General features: G+C 43.4%; 1 protein-coding gene across 6 annotated transcripts in view; it reads left to right on the forward strand.

The window, feature by feature from the left end:
• The window catches only part of DGKD (diacylglycerol kinase delta), a 977,235-nt gene that overhangs the window by 707,657 nt on the left and 249,845 nt on the right, over positions 1–19,733 (forward strand). The gene's annotated exons all lie outside the window — the stretch shown is intronic.

Here is a 19,733-nt window from a genome sequence, read left to right on the forward strand (position 1 = left end):
CCAGCACTATGTTCAGAATCTGTATTTAAAGTATCCAAACCCCATTCTGCACTGTTTATATCCTTTATCATTTTCAAAATTCAGAATGATTTATGTCTCACACTCACCGTCCTAATATGGAGTCGTTATTTGAGTACGGTTTAGCTTGGCGGTTTTGTTCTCAGTAGAAAAAATAAACACTCCACTATAGTCTCATGTTTCTTATCCACAAAAACACAAGGCATTTTATTATACATGTCCATCCAATTTGCGTAAAAAATAATGTTGATTACACCTAAGTATCAGTCTTCTAATATCTACTCACCAGGAGTTCACGTCATGTTACTGCTCCCAATGAGGTCTGTAAACTCCAGCTGCTATTTATCAGACACTATTAATACCTATCCTGAATCTCCTACCATGCTGACGTCCACGCGGTGCTACCTGTGGTCAGAACCTAGTTGAAAATACTGTGTGACCACCGCTCACATCAAGTATACCTGAGCTTACTGTCTTAATTTAGCAAAAATATATTATCATAATACTGTCTCTAAAAAGTAAGAAGAACACAATTTAGATGTATAAAAATAAACTCTAACCTATGACTAATATTCAATCAAAAACTCGCACCATGGTCTCCTGCATTATAGGTTATGTAATTCACATCACGTTTCTTTAAAATTCACGATGTCGTATGTTAACTGAAACTCAATTGATTTTCATTTCACAAAAACAAATAAATATGAAAATATTAATTTAAAAAAACTGTTGTAAGGATTGAGATTCGAACCCTTGTCTGCTACATCAGCCACTCCACGAATCACACCACCTGCTATTCTATTTATTGATATTTCGTCCATGGTTAAAGATTATGTTCTTTCACGTGCATCCTGTTCCGTTTCACGATATTACTCGGTTTTGCAATCTCTTTGATCCTTTTTTTCCTTGCCATTACCGCGGATCTGGATTGAGCTTCCCTCAGTCGACTACTCTTGTGCTTTTTTCTACTTTTTTGTCTATGTCGCCAAAGGAACCTTGTGGGTTCAAACCTTGTGGAGCCTGTCAACAACAGATGTCGGTCACAGACCCACACTTGTTTTTTATTTATTTTTTATTTAAGAAGTTTTATATAGCGCTAGCCTGACCGGAGGGTATCAGAGCGCTTCACATCAGTTACAGAGCAGAGCAAAAGAGAGCAGAACATAATACAATAAAGCAAGACACTCCATATAAGAGTAATAGTAATGACAATGACGAAGAGTTCCATTTCAAGGTCTTGTTAACACCGCATCCGAGATGGGTGAGGTGTCGATCTCAATACTCCAGCTGCTCCTACCTGTTCACTAGGGATTGATCGAGAAAAAGGGATTTGAGCTGACTTTTGAATTTAGCGAAAGAAGGAATAGTTCTGATGTGAGGGGGAATAGAGTTCCAGGTATTGGGCGCTTTTCCGGCAAAGGACCTCAACTCCATGTTGTGTATGGAGTACAGGACGACGAACCTGAAAGCTATCCAAAAGGGGGCCATGAAGCTTTTGGGCACTCTTCATGCGACTACACGCCACTCCAGGTCCCTTTCGAATGGGAGGTCTCCGGACTGCTCCTGGAATCGCTCGCATTGGTTTTCCTGTCACTCCAGGACTTCTTCTGATGAGTCCCACAAGGAGAAGTCAAGAAGTTGAAGCGCTCTTTGACTTCTCTGCGTCGCTTCCATTCTTTGGATGACACTAGGGAACAATGCCACAAATCCCGACCTCGCTCACAGATAGTCCCTGTACAGCTGGCATCCAAAACTGGGCATGGTATTCACTTCCCTGAATTTCCTGAAGACAGAGCGACCCCCACTGAGCTTTGAGAGTTTTATGAGGCCATGTGCCTTGTTTTTAAACAGTCAAACACATCTGGTTCATGCAGGTTTGCGAAGGGTCTTCAACTGGAGCACCGCCGCTTGTTCACCCTCGGCACCAGTCAACCCCTTAGGACCCATAATTGATCCGGATCGGCCCCGGCCGCAACTTTCCGACTGTCTCCAGGATGACGTTCCAGTGGCGCAGTTCCCGTCAGCACTGAACCCATTATGATTCCAGACTCCAATATAGAGCACGTCTGATGTAGTGTCAGGCCCACACTCCCTTAGTTGGAGACAGAGCCCTATTTAATGGAAGGTCTCACGAAGGACACAAATAGAGGGGATAGGATGATCCCTATTCCCACACTGTCTGCCTAGCAGAGTCCATGGGCAATGACAACTGTTATGAAGACCTGGCTGATGCCAGTTGTCTGGAAACTTCACCAGACTCTTGCCTCCTCTCTCGTCCCACAGTGGCTACAGAGAAGTGGCTTCCTTTGCGATGGTGGTTCGGAGGGTGGCTGACGTCCTTGACTTACAGCTGTCCATGGTTCAAGTCAAAATAAATATTTTAACGGATATGCTTCAACCGGGCGGTTTACCCATCAGAATCCCTATTAGTCTCACTAATATCCTGCTCGGAGCTTCGGCCAAGAACTGCATAGGCACTCCTGTGCTGCATAGGCACTCCTGTGCTCAGGACTATCTCCTGGCACCCAGCTCAGCATTCATCACCCAGCATTCCCCCCCCCCCCCCCCAGTGCCTAGTGGACCAGGCATCAAGGCCCTAGGTGAATTCAGAAAGAGGATTTATTTTCATCCGCCACCTTGGCACTAGGTTCTCTGAACACTGCTTGCCTGTTGGGTTGTTATTCACTTACGGCATGGGATGCGGTTGCTCAAGTGCCGACTATGGTCCCGTATGAGGCTCGGGCCATACTCTCCCAAGCTATTGCTGATGAGCAATCTGTGGCAAAGTTCATGAGCCAATGCGGATTGGATATGACTGACTCACTTCACAGAGCTATTGCTTCCTCAGTAGCACGAAGACATGACACCTGGCGAGGAATACTCGTTTTCAAAGGGATGTCCAAGCCTCGTTCATGGGCCTGCCCTTCAATGAAATCCATCTCTTGGGAGACAAGGCGGATTCAGACTTTGCGAGATTCAAGGATAAAAGGGCCACTGCAGGGTCATTGCGGCTCTCCATAGCCGCTAGACAGCCGCCTTACGCACCTTCCGTGGTCATGGTAGGGGCTATCAGCCATGTACTTTCCCATGTAGCCACCATGGCAAGTAGGCTCAGTCCTTACGTGGCCACCTATGTAGTTCCCACAAGCCTCATTAAGTCCAAAGAATCCAATACCATCTGCACTAATGAAGGGACATAACAGCCAAATGGGTGCTTCAGATTGTCCAATGGGGTTATGCCCTCCTGTTCCAGCAAAACCCACTGCCACTCACTCCGTCTCAAGATCAGACAGAGGACCACCGTGCGCTCTTGCGACAGAAAGTACTGGCCCTTCTGGCCAATGGCAACATCTTGTGAGTACCAGCACCAGTAGGTTGTGCTTGCTATTCCTGCTACTTCCTGGTGCCAAGAAAGGATGGAGGCTTATGTTGTGTCCTAGATCTGCATACTCTCAACCACTTCTTGAAGAAGGAAAACTTTAAGATGCTTATCCTTGCTCAGGTCCTTATCTGCCCTCGACCGTGGAGTCTGATTGGTAGCGTTGGACTTACAGAACACCTATTTCTACGTTCCCATCCTGCCTGCCTCCCGATGCTTCCTGCAGTTCACGGTGGGCCAGGCGCATTTTAAGTTTGCTGTGCACCCCTTCGGCCTTTCCAGTGCCCCAATGGTGTCCTCCAAGGTGATGGTGGAGGTTGTAGTGCACCTGTGGAGGTCAGCGGATCCTTTCTTCCCTTACTTTGACAATTGACTGTTGAAGGCGGGCTTGCCCCACTCAGTTGTCTCCCAACTCCATATTATGGTGTACCGCCTGCATTCACTGGATTTCACTATCAACATGCCAAAGTCACACCTAACTCCCTCTCAGATGCTTCCTTTCATCTGAGCTGTTCTGGACTGTGGGACCTGGCCCATTCTGCCGGGTCATCCCCAAACCTTTGGCTTTGTCCTCCTATTTTTTTGCTGAATTCATTTTTGTTGGCTTTAGGACTCTGTACACTTTACCACTTAAAACATGTTAGATTGGTTTATATCCAATTGGCATATTTAATCTACTTATAGGTCCCTAGTGTGGCACATTTTACCACGTGCCCAGTGCCTGTAAATTAAATGCTACTAGTGGTGATGCTGCCCTGATTGTGCCACCCACTTAAGTAGCCCTTTTAACATGTCTCAGGCTTGCAATTGCAGATTGTGTGAGCAGTTTTTAAACTGCCATAACGGCACAGACGAGAGACAGGGGGACGTGTTAGTCATTGGATTTAAAAGCTATGAGTAAAGTACCCCACTGCTTATGGTTCATAGACTACGGAAAATTCTGACATCCGCTTTGGAAACCTTACATAAGAAAAAGCTTGTTGGTCACGGCGGTAGATGAACACAATATCTGACTGAGATATAGATCCAGCAATCATCTTGATGGACCACAAGAAAGGGCCATACATTGAAGTTTCTAACTCGGCTTACCAACCATTACTGATCATCTAGAAGCCAAGGAGTTTAAAGACTCCATGTGGATTATCAAAAACCTCATTTTTAGCCCAAATAATTTTAAAACCTCACAACTGAGTGCGGTTGGCATCGATTTCTGATTAAAAATTTTTAATATATAAGGAGAAAGAAAGTTAATGTCCTGAAGAAGGTGGTTGGATTGTGAATTTACCACCGAAACGCGTCGATGCCCATAAATATAGTGGTGTTAAATTGAGCAAGAGTCAGCACGAAGTTAGAGACAGGAAATTTAGACCCATGCTCCATGCTGTCTACATGTTCAGCTCAATTAACACAGTAAAAGACACAGTCAATTGTCTTTATAGTTTCTCCTTCTTCTCAATTGTTTTTAATTGTTTGGAACGTATTGAAATTGTTATTTATTTATTTAACAATTCATAAAGCGCGCAAATACCCATGGGTGTCTCGGCGCTAAAGACAGAAAGGATAGAGAAGAGGCTTCTCAAATAGCCAAGTTTTCACTTGTTTCCTAAATGATAAGTGTTGGGCAGGTCTTAGGGCCATATGTATCAAGATACCCATTTGCAATTCCCAAATAGCGATTTTTAAGAAATCGCTAATTGAGAATCGCAAATGGGTATGTATGTACAAAATAGAATTTTTTTGGCGATTTCTTAGAATTCCTTAATTGTGATTAGCAAATTGCAAATCGCAATTAAGGAATACTTTCCCATTCATTTCTATGGGCCAGGAGGCCCTTAGGAATGAATGGGAAGTTATTCTCAATTTGCGATTCACAATTTGCTAATCGCAAATTGAGAATAATTTCAAGGGTGCAGGGGTGTCCACCCCTGAAATATGCATGGGTGCACATGTGGCGCACATACATGCCCTAAGGGCATGTATGTGCGTCACATGGCACTTTGAATGAAATGCAAAAAAGTGCATTTTTCAAGGAATTCGCAACTTACCACCAACTAGAAGTTGGTGGTAATTTGCGATTCCTTAAGGGCATTTTGCTAATTTTTTTTGTTTCATACACTGCATTTAAGGAATCGCAAAATTTGCGATTCCTTAATTGCAAAATAAGGAATTGCAAATTTTGCGATTCCTTATTTTGCACCAGATTTTGCTTAATACATAATAATGCGAATTTCGGCCTTTGCGAATGCGAATTTGCTTGATACATACGGCCCTTAATCTGTAGAGGAAGCAGGTTCCAAAGTTTAGCCGTTTCGTCCACAGATCTTCTGTCGCCCCAGTTAACTTTGTTCTGGGAACGACTAGAAGATTTGCGCCTGCCGAGCGTAGAGCTCTACTGGGTACATGTGCCGCAGGGCTTTTTTCAGAAACTCAGGCCCTGTACCATGGACTGCTTTATAGGCAGTGCATAACGCCTTAAATTTAGTTTTGCTTTTTATGGGCACCCAGTGAAGTTGACGCCTGATACTAGAAATGGGCTTAAACTTCGAGGTACCCAACAGTATCCTAGCAGCTACGTTCTGTATCTGTTGCAACTTATTTAGCACATTTTCTTGTGCATTGAGCAACAGGCCGTTAAAATAATCGACCTTTGACATAACTAAAGCACTAATGAGAGTTTTTCCAGCACTCATCGGGAGATAGGGTAGCAGCTTTTTTATCTTCCTTAGAACGTAAAATGATGAGGAGGCCACTGCATTAACATGCTGTTTAAAAGTGAGGCTCTCGTCAAACATAACACCTAGGTTTCTAGCCTTCTTGACCGTAGTGGGAAGTAATCCCAATTCCTCTGGCCACCATGTTGGAGACCATCCTGGAGTTAAGTTACCAAAGACCATGACCTCAGTCTTATCAGAGTTCAATTTAAGGCAATTGTTTGCCATCTACGAGCTAATGGCCAGCATGCCATCATGAAAGCCTGCCGGCACTGCCTCACCGTCTTTATGCACCGCTAACACAAGTTGTGTGTCGTCGGCATGGGACGTGAGAACCATTCCAAAAGTCTTAATTACTCGTGCTAAATCCGTTACATATACATTAAACAGGGTCGGGCTCAGCGACGATCCCTGCGGAACACCACAGGGGAGAGCAAAGACTGAGGATTTATAGTCGCCCATGCTGACAGACTGAGTCCATTCAGAGAGTACGGAGGACAGAAGAGCCTTAGCCTTTCGTCCGACACCTAGGGCTGAGACACGGTTGATCAAGATGACATGATCAATCGTGTCAAAAGCCGCTGACAGATCCAGAAGTACTAGGACTGCGGCACCTCCTCTGTCCGGCACCATTCGGATTTCATCAGATGCTTTAATAAGAACAGTCTCCGTACCATGTCCTTTCCTAAACCGAAATTGAGTGTCATCTAACAGTTTATTTTCTTCCATAAACTGCGTTAACTGGGTATTCATAATCTTCTCAAAGATCTTCGCTGGAAAGGGTAAACGAGCAATCGGTCTATAGTTTTTGGTTTCTCCTGGATCCAGATTGTTTTTCTTTAGCAGCGGCTGAATAATGGTCTTTTTCCATATAGCAGGATAAGTGCCTGAGAAAAACATTGCGATACAGATGCTCGTTAAATTAGTACCTATCAAATCTGGAATCGTTTTTAAGACTGATGGGGGGCATGGGTCAGGCGGAGATCCTGTTGTGACTGTTTTAATCAGTTCAGTGACCAGTCCCACTGACACTGGTTTAAATTCCATAAAGCTGGGGGACTCTCTAATCATATTATTATCATCTAGCTGTTTCACGTCCTCTGTAAAACTAATGAAATCTAAGTAGCTTTGGCTCACTTTGTCTTGAAAAAAAGTGGATAGTGAATCACAAAGTGATTGAGAGGCTACATTAGTGGTATTGACCACTGACCCTGATAAAGTGGACACTACTTGAAACAGTTGTTTAGTAGAATTTTGTGCTGTTTCTATTGTTCTGGTGTAATAATGACTTTTTTCTGTAATTAAGAGATGTTTATATTTTAACAGTGCTGCTTTATAGCGTATTTTCTCCAAGTCATTGTATTCTTGACTCCAGTCTTTCCTGGTTCCTGCAATGTTGTTTCTCTAATCTATGTGCCTCGGTGAACCATGGAGTGGAGGGAGTCCTCCTATTTCTGGAAACTGCCTTGTAGGGACCCAATTTGCTAAATACATTTTATACCCATTTTGCTGCTATCCCTCGGAATTTGTCAATTGGTTTTAACTCGTATCTCTTTGGTGACTGGGACATCCATTGTGTAGCCAATAGAAGATACTCAGGATACCTGCTATTAGAAACAGGATTAGCGGAAGTCCTCCAAAGATGCTTCCGAATAAGAGGTGTATGAAGTTTGGTATAACTCCAACTACCGTCTGAAAGGTGCCTAGAAGTCCAGAACCTATGGTCCTAAATAGGTGGACAATGCTAGTTGTATCAGACATGTTAAAGATACGATTTATTATTTCTACGAAACGGAAAGGGCAGTTTGTAAGGATAAGCACCTGTATCTCGGCTAAAGACCTTGCTATCTGGAGATCAAAAGTCACTCAAGCGGAGGTTAATGGCACAGACTTCTGTAAAAGCATGGCTTTCATTCTGCTTAGAGTATCAAATCATATTAAAGAAACATTCAGTGAAGGCCATAACAGCTCCTCCCTGACTGTATGTGTCGGTGGAAACAATACTTGCATACAACAAGTAACCGTGGAGCTCACGGTAACCAGATATGCGATGCTCGGGAGCATTCCGCAGCAGCCTTGACTGTTCAGCATCAAGTAACTCCCATTTGAAAGTAGCCAGAACGCTGGAGTAATCACGGCAGCTGGGGTACCCCTCAGATGACAGGACAAGTTCGCTACAGACCGTTGTGATTAACAAGGACCCCCTGGGTAATGCTCTATTAGACTCCTAGGGCAGGGTAAACAACCTGTATGCAAAAAAACTCCTAGGCAGTCCAGGACTTTCAACAAAATAAACAAGTAAGAGAACCCAAGTCAAGGACAATTGAAAAGCTGTAGGGGTGATCTAAATTCATCAATTTTTAATAAAAAAACACATGTATATTTAATGTAAACAATAACACAACCACAATTCAATAATAAAATGACTGAATGACACAATACTAAAAAAAGCACAGCCAAGGAATTACGTTAAAAACAATTACAAATTAAATTTATACAAGGAACACCAATGCTGAAGGTGTCCAGCTAAAAGGACAAAACAGTACTCGACGCGCGTTTCGGCGACTTAACGCCTTCTTCAGGAGCCGCAAGGCCTTCTGAAATAATAACACAGAAACATAACATAAGACACGGTACAATTTACAATCTTACAAATATCAAAAAATAAATACAGTCCACAGTTGCATATTTCAAAATAACTTAAAAAAGACCATTCTATCATAACAGCTAATACAATTGCCTTAGGTGATCTCAGAAAGAACTTTGTTTAATTTCTGTTCACTGATTAGTGCATATCGGCTAATAGTGTGAGAGTACAACAAATGTATTGTTAATTAAGCAAAAAATACAGAGCACATAATTGCCTAACATATGTTCGATAAGTTCAAGCAATTAATTGTAATAATGATACATTCAATAAACTTACTTCATGCAGACCAGGGATTTGCTCGGTCAATGCTCAACCTTAAAGTTCTATGGGGACCAATTTGAATCTGAATGGGGTGAGAAAATAAGAGGGGTAGGGGGGGGGGAAAGATTTGTTTTAATCCTAGTGTTCCCGGGAATAGGGGAACAGTGAATGAATTGAGCACAGGTGATGGCATCGATATAGGCGGCCAAATGCATCTACAGACAGTTCAATTGTAAAAAGGCAAAGAATCAGTGCGTTTGGTAATAGAAAAAAACGGATAACGTAAAAGGGGAAAAACCAGATACTGACTGATAACAAACGAATCTAAGATACATGGAGCTAAAATTTAAGAAAGGCGTACACAGGGGTGCAGGCATGCATAATGTCTCACTGTTAATGCACTGTTTAAGGTTGAGCATTGACCGAGCAAATCCCTGGTCTGCATGAAGTAAGTTTATTGAATGTATCATTATTACAATTAATTGCTTGAACTTATCGAACATATGTTAGGCAATTATGTGCTCTGTATTTTTTGCTTAATTAACAATACATTTGTTGTACTCTCACACTATTAGCCGATATGCACTAATCAGTGAACAGAAATTAAACAAAGTTCTTTCTGAGATCACCCAAGGCAATTGTATTAGCTGTTATGATAGAATGGTCTTTTTTAAGTTATTTTGAAATATGCAACTGTGGACTGTATTTATTTTTTGATATTTGTAAGATTGTAAATTGTACCGTGTCTTATGTTATGTTTCTGTGTTATTATTTCAGAAGGCCTTGCGGCTCCTGAAGAAGGCGTTAAGTCGCCGAAACGCGCGTCGAGTACTGTTTTGTCCTTTTAGCTGGACACCTTCAGCATTGGTGTTCCTTGTATAAATTTAATTTGTAATTGTTTTTAACGTAATTCCTTGGCTGTGCTTTTTTTAGTATTGTGTCATTCAGTCATTTTATTATTGAATTGTGGTTGTGTTATTGTTTACATTAAATATACATGTGTTTTTTTATTAAAAATTGATGAATTTAGATCACCCCTACAGCTTTTCAATTGTCCTTGACTTGGGTTCTCTTACTTGTTTATTTTGTTGAAAGTCCTGGACTGCCTAGGAGTTTTTTTGCATACAAGTTCGCTACAGAACCATTACAAGCCCCATGCAGCATTATATCCTGACATATGAGTGCACCACTTAAAGCGTTCTCACAATTTGTACAGCTTAGAAACACTTCTCAATCCCCACTCTGGCATCGAAATCTGGATGGTAATTCCCAAGATTTCGTAAGATATTTCTTACCCATTTTTTTCATATCTGCCTGCCTGCTTTTGTTCAAGGCAATACTAAAACTGAAAAGTAGTGACCGGTAGAGTTATGTGGCCATGGATTAGCCATTCTGGGGAGGGTGATTCTGCCACTGTAAATGGTAATCTATCCAGTTTTTCGATACACAGCATTGTATATTTTGCTCCCCTTTGTGCCATTTCTATCTGTGTATCTTTTAAATTGTATTCAGAAAACAGAGACGTACTGTTGATAAAACGCCAAGGCACATACCCTGCACGCAAAGATTGCAGCGTCCAGCTCAACAACATAATAGAATGTAACTGAGATTGCCTGTGTTGTAATACGGCCAAATCTTGTTCTAGTATGTATATCGCAGAAGATACAAAGTTGCCTAAGGAGTATATCCTGGAGGTCAATGTTGTTAACCCATTGTTCCAGCGCTCCATGTTGGAACCGATTACCGTTGGCGCGCAATCCTCATCGGCTTCAAGAAACTACTCTAGAAAGCGTTTTCCTGTCGACACTACTCTTCGAGACCAAGAACGTCCATTCCGGTCGCCGACTACGGCCTTCGGGCCCAACTAGGCCTCGACTCCAGCTAATGGAAAGGACGCCATTTAAAAGGTGTCCTCAATGTGAGGCAAAGTTTCCCCACACCGACCTCCACGAGGTCTGTAACCTCTGCCTCTCTCCGGAGCAAGATGCCAAGGACTGTTCAGCCTGTGCCTCCTTCCGCTCCAAAAAGACTATCCGGGACCGGAGAGCCAGACGAGCAATGGCTCAAAGATCTTCAGCTTAGATTCCGGACGACATTTTCCAGGATGGCGTCGACGTCTCAGAAGAGCACGACGTCGACAGCAACTCGGAGGCAGAAGATTCTGATGTCGAGGGCGTGACTCCAGCGCAGTGGATCGTAAGTAAGACCGTCGACCCCAGCCCTCCCTCGACACACACAAAAAAGGCTACGGTCACACCCTCGGGCTCGAGTGCACACCGAGACAATACTTCGACGGCCCCACCTTCGTGCGCGGTCAAGAAGTCAATAAGGCCTTCGGGCGACTCGGGCTCGAGTCGACCCCCACTCGGTGCCGGCACACACTCACCGGCACCGAAGAAACCATCTGGTATCGCACCGAAGCCATCGGCGCCGAAACACTCAGTTCCATCGGCACCCAAAACAACTTCGGAGCCGCACAAAGCTTCCGGCACCAAGAAAGCACTGGAGCCGAAGCACGCACCGGAGCCGAAAAAAGTATCGGACTCGAAAAAACCTCCGGAACCAAAAAAGATTTCAGAACCGAAAAAGACCCCGGCTTCCCCCATTAAAGATAAGAGGTCGAAAGAAGCTGCTACGGCGCTGAAACAAGCTTCCACGCCGAAAGGTCACACTCCTGAAAGACTTGTTTGCTCCGGACCCAAAGCAAAAGACTCTCATAAAAGATCCCAAGACTGGTCGATTGACATTATCAAAGAAATGACCATCAGAGGCACCAGCATCAGCTCCGGCCCCAAAGAACAAGAAGGACATTGCTACCTCACCTATGCATGTGCCTTCCCCGTCTCCTGCACCCAATTCCTCCCCCATATTTCACCACCTCCCTCCCCTGCACCATCTAGTATACATGATGATAATGGGGACGACATATCAGATACAGGGGGTGATCCACAGGACCCATATTATCCCCCGGCCTCGCCAGACCCATGGGAAGACTATTCTACACCAGATGTCCCAAATGTGACATATACCCTCTAGGCCCTCACCGCCAGAAGACACAATGGGGTTTAACCAGTTACTGATTAGAGCAGCACAATACCATGGGGTGGACATGCACTCCGATGCAGTAGAGGAGGACTTCCTGCTAGACACATTTGACACCGCACAAAGGTCGTCAGCAATTCTGCCAATGTTCAAAGGCGTGGTTAAACATGCCTCTGAGGTCTTTAACCCCTTCGACGCTCATGACGAGCTCAGCTCGTCATGGAGTTTCCATTGATTTCAATGGAAATTCAATGGTCCTCCTAGCACACCCCTTAGCATCCAAGTGGTTAAAGATCCAGTCAGGACACGGGTCATAAACCCAAGAGTGGAGAAAAAGTATAAAGCTGCACCATCTGACCCAGCATATATTAAGGGACCAGTTCCCCTAGACTCTCTAGTCGTATCTAACGCACACAAGAGAGCTAACTCTCAAACATCAGGAGAAGCTCCCCCACCAGACAAGGAATCTAAACTCCTTGACGCGTCGGGGATAAGAACAGCCTTACAAGCATCAAACATGTGGCGCATTGCTAACACGCAGGCCTTACTAGCACGCTATGATAGGGCACATTATGATGAGCTCGAAGAAATTCTGCAACATCTACCTGATAAATTTAAAGATAGAGCTAGTGAGCTAATTCAAGAAGGAAAAATTCTCACTAACACATCTATCCGCTGCGCGCTAAACGCAGCAGATACAGCCTCCAGAGCCGTCAACACTAGCGTCCTGCTGCGCAGGCATGCTTGGCTACATATATCTGGCTTCAAGCCAGAGGTCCAAAGTGCTATACTCAATCAGCCATTCGATGGGCAACATTTATTTGGACCTGAGGTGGATGTCTCCCTCGAAAAAAATTAAGAAAGACACTGACACAGCAAAATCTATGGGAGCCCTGCAGTCGCAGGCTCCCAGACGTTCATTTCGTCGCTCCACATATAGAGGTGCAAACAGAGGGTACTCATCAGATACACCTTCCACAGGATACAAGAGCCCCACTCAGTCTACCTACAGTAGGGGCTACCAAAGGGGAGGTTACCGCGGTAACAATAGCAAGGGCAGAGGCAAGAACAACAACACCCGATCTGCCTCCACCCCTACCCAATGACTCCCCTCCCCTTCCCCCGCCCCATTCCACTCCGGTCGGGGGAAGGATACAGCAATACCTATCAGCCTGGGAAGACATCAAATCAGACAGGTGGGTGCTTCAAATAATTCAGTCAGGTTACTCTCTAGAACTAACATCTACCCCCCCAAACATACCCCCCAAACAGTGTCCAATGTCACAAGATCATTTAACGCTGCTCAGACAAGAAGTACTTTCTCTCCTGCAGAAAAATGCAATAGAGATAGTTCCAAAACATCAAAGGAACAAGAGAGTATATTCCCTGTACTTCTTGATTCCAAAGAAGGACGGATCTCAGACCTATTCTAGACCTCAAACCTCAAAACACTTACATACAATCAGATCATTTCCATATGGTCACACTTCAGCAAGTCCTTCCACTCCTGTTGCAGACGACTTTCTTGTCACAGTAGATCTCAAAGATGCCTACTTTCACATCCCAATTCACCAGGCGCACAGAAAATATCTAAGATTTGTGCTAGAAGGACAGCACTACCAATTCAAGGTACTCTCATTCGGAGTAACAACAGCGCCAAGAGTGTTCACCAAATGTCTAGCAGTGGTAAAAATTTCTCTATGGTCTGAAATTTTACTCTGTTGCAGACAGACATCCACAGCTCTGACGACATTTTTAAGGCCAGCGGATCCTTGGGTACAAAAAAGGTATGCCGCATCGTTTAGATGCATTTCATTTTAAAGCTGAATGGATTGAGCAGCTTTTTCTTAAAATTTTCCCCCTCTCTTTTCTAAAACAGTTCCCATGGATTTGATTCATCCTGCCCTGATGAGAGTCCTGTGAATCAGACAGCAGGACTCGAAACGCGTAGGCATCTATCCATCCAAGACATTTAATGTCAATGACATTTGCCGATTACACGGCATTTATTCCCTGATCAAATTAAGATACAGTGATATCGCAACAGGGTTTGGGGTGGGCTTTACAAAGTATTTTTCTCGCCCCGTTTGAATTGTATTGAGAATTGAGTTCTTTGTTTACTGTTTTTTTGGCAACTGTTTATTCTTTCACTTCTGGCAATTGTGAGCAAATTTTTTGCACTGTATATGTATGTTTTTCATTGTAAATGTTTTTGATTTGCTATTCACTATGTTGTAAATTGTATGGCAATATGTGAAGTTGATGACGGTTTTGTTCTGTCTAGAAATAATTTTGACAATTAATTGAGAAGAAAAAATGACATAAATAACATGTCAGGATAAACTAATAAAATTTTGTTTATCCTTATTCGGGCATTAATTGTTTGAATTAATCTTAGAGGCTTAGGTAAACCCCCTTGTTCTTTAGTATTTAGTGGCCCAACCTACCCTCTTTTCCCATTGGGCCCAACCCCCCTTATTCCTTACATTAGCAGTGGTAGCAGCACACCTAAGAAGACAGCACATCCACGTCTTCCCATATCTAGACGGCTGGCTCATAAAAGCACAATCGCACAACCGGTGTGTACAACACACTCACAATACAATGCTGTTACTCCACAACTTAGGCTTCATAGTAAATTACACCAAGTCATATCTGCTACCATCGCACACACAACAGTACCTAGGAGCTACAATCAATACTCAACTAGCACAAGCTTATCCCACTCCAGCAAGGATAACAAGTGTGCAAACACTCCTAACAAAATTCAAATCACAATACTCGCTTCCAGCTCGAGTGTTTATGCAACTCATAGGGCTGATGGCATCTTGCATATTCATAGTACCTCACGCAAGATTGCAAATGCGTCCGCTTCAAGAATGTCTAGCACGTCAATGGAACCAGGCTCAGGGTCCCAGAACTAGTGTTGGTAGACAGTCGGACTCATCGCTCTCTGCAATGGTGGAACACAAAAAACATGTCAAAAGGCCGACTATTCCTAGAGCCAGTTCCACAAATCATACTAACAGCAGACGCATCGCTCTCCGGCAGGGGGGCCCACCTACTGTATCACACCACGCAGGGAAAGTGGACACCAATGCAAAAACTACTCCACATCAACCATCTGGAGTTATTAGCCGTGTTTCTAGCTCTGAAAGCATTCCAAAGACAAGTTGCAAACAAGACTGTCTTAGTCCGCACAGACAATATGACAGCCATGTATTACGTAAACAAACAGGGAGGGACACACTCTCTGAAACTCTCTCAACTAGCTCAGCAGATATGGAGGTGGGCTATACCTCAGAACATCTTCTTGATAGCCCAACACCTCCTAGGGGTTCAAAACACCATGGCAGATCTGCTAAGTAGGCAGACTCAGCAGATGCACGAGTGGGAACTTCATCCACAAGTTCTTCATCCGTTCTTTCAAATGTGGGGACAACCTCAGATAGACCTCTTCGCCACCCACGACAACGCAAAATACCCACACTTCGCCGCCAGATACCCACACCCATTGGCCAAAGGCAATGCGATATTTATGAACTGGTCAGGACTATTTGCGTACGCTTTTCCTCCTCTGCCAATGATTCCTTTACTAGTACGCAAGATGCAAGCACACTCGCTAACGCTTAAACTAGTAGCGCCAACGTGGGCCAGACAACCGTGGTACACCACAGTGCTACAGCTATCTGTGGTACCACATCAAAAACTAAACCCATCTCAACATCTTCTGACTCAGAACCATGGAAAGATCAGGCACCCAGACCCAGCTCAGCTTAACCTTGCGATCTGGCTCCTAAAGTCATAGAGTTTGGTTATCTTAAACTCCCTCAAGAATGCATGAACGTTATCAAGGAAGCAAGGTGCCCCACCACTAGAGCATGTTATGCTGCTAAGTGGAAACTTTTTGTAATATACTGTCAAAACAACAACATAAATCCCCTCGATGTGTCCATCCAACACATTATAGGCTATTTACTACACCTTCAAAAGTGTAATTTAGCCTACACATCTATCAGGTTGCACCTAGCTACCATTGCAGCTTACTTACAAAATAGACAGCATCTGTCTCTTTTTAGAGTGCCAGCCATTAAAGCTTTTATGGAGGGTCTCAAAAGAATAATACCTCCAAGACTACCACCTTCACCTGTGTGGAACTTAAACATAGTGCTCACACGTCTCATGGGACCTCCATTTGAACCTTTACATAAATGTGAATTGCAATTTCTCACATGGAAAGTGGCTTTCCTAGTAGCCATTACTTCTTTAAGAAGAGTTAGTGAAATGCAAGCATTTACCATTCATGAACCTTTTCTGCAAATGCACCACAATAAGGTTGTTCTTCGTACAAACCCTAAATTCCTGCCAAAAGTTATTTCACCATTCCATCTAAACCAATCAGTGGAACTGCCAGTTTTCTTCTCGCAGCCACAAACAGTAGCAGAAAGAGCTCTGCACACCTTAGATGTCAAAAGAGCATTACTATATTACATAGAGAGAACACAAAGCTTTAGGAAAACAAAACAGCTTTTTGTATCTTTTCACCACCGCATAAAGGCAACCCAATATCAATATCTGGTATTGCCAGGTGGATTGTTAAGTGTATTCAAATATGTTATCATAAAGCTAAGCGTACACTAACAATTCCTCCAAAAGCCCATTCTACAAGGAAAATAGGGGCTTCCTTGGCATTCTTAGGGAACATTCCCTTAGAAGACATCTGCAAAGCAGCTACATGGTCTACACCGCACACATTCACAAAACACTATTGTGTAGATGTACAAACAACGCAACAAGCCATTGTAGGCCAAGCTGTACTTAAAACACTATTTCAAACAACTGCAACAGATACGGGTGGTCGCCGCTAGTGTGGGTACTGCAATACAATCTATGCATAGTGTGCAATCTGCAGCTCATATGCCTCGAACGGAAAATGCTACTTACCAGTATGCATCTGTTCTTGGCATGTAGAGCTGCAGAATTGCACACGCCCACCCGCCTCCCCGGCTACCTTTATCTGTTCCAGTATTATTGTCATTAGATACAAACACACATGGTCATCACTATCTCTTGGCTCCATCACTTCCCTAATTTCGAAAAATAATCTGGGGATGGAGCCGATGCCCATGTGCAGTATCACCCAAAGGAGGAGTCGCCTATCTCGTGACTTCCAAAGACTTTCTACAAGAAAAACAAACTGCAAACATCCGGGCCCAACACTAGGTGGCCAGCTATGCATAGTGTGCAATTCTGCAACTCTACATGCCAAGAACAGATTCATACTGGTAAGTAGCATTTTCCTTTTTCCAATTGTGGTCTGATCTTTTGTATTGTATGATTTCATCTAATGTAACCTCTGTTAGTGATGTTTCATTACCCTCAGTCAGTGATGGTGTTGGCAGCCAAGGTGTGTCCAAGTCTTTGTTCTTGGCTAGTCCAAGGTAAGACGTCTGTTGCACTGTCTTGTTAAAAAACATGATCTGGTGAGTGATAAGGCACACTCTAAATAAAGCTTCCGTTACCTGAACTTGCCAGTTTCTAGTGCCCCAGACTGATTTTATGTCTATGATGCCTGGTGCCTTGTTCAGACAACTGGGCAATAAAGGATTTGTTAGCATATTTATCTGTGCTGATGTTGGTGCAACCTTATAATAATATGAGGCTGGGTCAGACATGTTAAATCCTGAAAAATATGGAAACTTTTGTGTAAATGTTTTTGAACTGCCTTTTGGCAGTGTTGGACAAAGTTCCCACTCTTGGTATGTGAACACATTTCTAGGAATAGCAAATTTATGCAAAAAGTGATGACCAAAAGGCTGATAACAATACATCGTTTTGAAATCTGGTGTGCTTTCCAATGTTTCACTATTAGAAAATGCAGCATATTTTTCTAAATGAGACAACATGTTATTCACAGTTTCAAAGTCCCAATCAGCGGAAAATGTACTTGAGGTTATGATATCACTCAACAATATTTTAACCCCTTCAGTGCTGCGCGAATTTCGCTGCAGTGCTGAAGGGTTTAAAACCGTATTGACTCATGACGGAAATGTTCCGTCATCAGCACCGGAGTACCGACGCTGATGACGGAACAGTTCCGTCATGAGCATGCAAGGGGTTAAATAAGGGTGTCGGGCCAAATATATTGAAATCAACCTTGTTACAAACTATACCATCCAGTACAGGAACTGCTGTAATGTTCACTGATGATAAGTCTCTTTGTTCTCGATGAGATGATTGATGAGGTTTCAAAATTAAATTCCCCTTTTGGGCTTCAGAGCTTTGTCGAAGGTATTTGCCGTTAACCGGCATGATAAAAACTATTACTAAGCCTACCCAGAAAAGAAAGAAAAGTATCCCTGTTATTACCCATAGTTCTACCCAAGGTGATATTAGGTAAGTCTTTTTAAGAAAGTTCAGAAAGTCTAACTTGCTGCTTAGGTGAATTTTGGGCTGGCGTTGTTTTAGGTTCACTTGGATCCAAAGAAAACGTATCAAAGTTTATGAAGTAGACAGAAGCAGTTTGATCAATTGTTGGTATTGCATCAGTATTTGTAGAAGTCGTTGCTTGTTCTTGTTGAGGCATGTTGATATAGACATCTGTATTTGGCTGAATAGCAATTTGTTTTTCATATTGAATTTGATTTTGAAGTTGAACTTCTGGTTCAAGGGGAACGAGTTCCATAGCATTGTTGCACAGTCCTTCATTCCGTACAGGTGACTCTTCGAACTTGATGAGTCTTTCCATTTGAACTTCTTGAATTGTAGCCAGAGGAGGGCGTCTGCTACTTTGGAGTCCACGCAGCCTACTGCTCAGTATCGCCCAGATAGTGTGGTTTGATTAGGTTGATTGAGACAAATCTTTTGTTCTTTTAACCGACAAGAGGCGGTAGAAGTACAGTTCTTGTTCCTTTCGTTGCTAGGACCTCTACAGGTTTTCTGTAGGATGGCCCAAATTCTTCCTTGTCCGCTATTTTCTCCCTGACCAGATCCCCGACTTTTGGGATCCAGACAGGTCTTGCCGTGACTGATTTGACTTCCCCAGTGGCGGTCTGCTTCAGGTGGACCTTACTTTGTTGTGTCCTGGATTCATTTAGATCCTGTAAAACAGCCAAACGATCATGGATGTCAAAAGGTTTTTCATTTACCACTGTGCCTTCACAATCAAGATCAGGTACCCACATTCTTATCCAAAATAGTAAGAGCCCGCTGTACTCCATAAAGATGTTTTACCCAACTCTCACCCCTGCCTAATACTCTAGCTGTTAAAGACTACTTTAAGTCCCGGTTTTTCCTCTTTTCCAACCTAATTTTCCTTGGAATGGTATGGTATGCTACACCCAATCCTCGCATGGCCTCCTTGTAAGCCAGAGAGATCAACGTAGGGCCCTGGTCAGAATGTAATGTGCCAATTACATATGTCCCTATGTAGACTAGCAACTCTTGTATAACAGTTCGAGTGCAAGCTGAGCGCTGGGGCCACACCCATAGGAATCTTGAGCAGGACGCACACAAACGGACAGTCTGATGCTGTCTAATAATGGGATTTGCGCTGGATGTGTTACAGTGGAACTTTTCATCTGCTGGCAGATGTCGCATTTCAAGACAGTCTTTAGTTTGCTTTGATAATCCGGGCCATCAATAGCGTTGTTTCAATAAAGAAACTATCGCC

Source organism: Lissotriton helveticus, chromosome 11 (genome assembly GCF_964261635.1).
Source record: "Lissotriton helveticus chromosome 11, aLisHel1.1, whole genome shotgun sequence".
In the NCBI taxonomy this organism is placed as follows: Eukaryota; Metazoa; Chordata; class Amphibia; order Caudata; family Salamandridae; genus Lissotriton; species Lissotriton helveticus.